The 722-nt window shown below is 34.2% G+C and overlaps 1 protein-coding gene across 1 annotated transcript in view; it reads right to left on the bottom strand.

Annotated features, from left to right (window-relative positions):
- LOC107576848 (receptor-interacting serine/threonine-protein kinase 1-like) overlaps positions 1 to 722 on the bottom strand; it is a gene marked incomplete at its 3' end in the record, with an annotated part of 10,332 nt that overhangs the window by 3,022 nt on the left and 6,588 nt on the right. The gene's annotated exons all lie outside the window — the stretch shown is intronic.

Here is a 722-nt window from a genome sequence, read left to right as displayed (position 1 = left end):
CAAATACTGATACATTTATAAGAACATTATATAAACGTTACTTTACGAATGCTTTGTCCTAACATTTATATAACTTGTGTTGTGTTGTGTTGTGAGAATGTTTCCTTGTAGCTGGATGTGCTTCGTCTACAATCAACACTGTAGCAAAAAAACATTTTTACAGACTAGGAAACAACTTATTTGAATTCACTCGGTGTTATCGCGTGGTCACATGAACAAAGTCAAATTTTATTATAGCATTCAGAAATGTGAATGTGATGACGTGGTTCCACAGTTATTAACATTGTTAAAGTTTGTTTCAATATTTTTATATTTTCATTTTTACAAACTTTAATGTACATTTTAGAAGGGCAGCACGACGAAAGGTATTTCAATCGTGGTCACGATTTGAAAATGCTTGAACTCTTGATTTATTAAGCACAATCGTCTGCGATATTTCCCCGCTGGTTATTTATCCAGAAAACGTTTTAATTTGGATAAGCTTTCATGGCTGTGGTTGCCAGATGTCAATAGTTTAAATCCCCCAATCAGATCCCAGAGGTTTACTTAATATTCCCAACCTGGCAACCATGTGCACTCACTCGGTCTACGTTACAGAAAAGGTGCCGATGCTTTGAAAACATCGGCAAACATGTAAGCTGCAGTTCAGCGATCTCAACTGAGATACAAAAAAAATTAAATAAAATGACAATAATTGTTATTAATAATTGCGATCATGTTTT

The sequence above is a fragment of the Sinocyclocheilus grahami genome, unplaced genomic scaffold (genome assembly GCF_001515645.1).
Source record: "Sinocyclocheilus grahami isolate Dianchi unplaced genomic scaffold, SAMN03320097.WGS_v1.1 scaffold4459.1, whole genome shotgun sequence".
NCBI lineage: Eukaryota > Metazoa > Chordata > Actinopteri > Cypriniformes > Cyprinidae > Sinocyclocheilus > Sinocyclocheilus grahami.
This window is presented reverse-complemented; position numbering and strand designations above follow the sequence as displayed.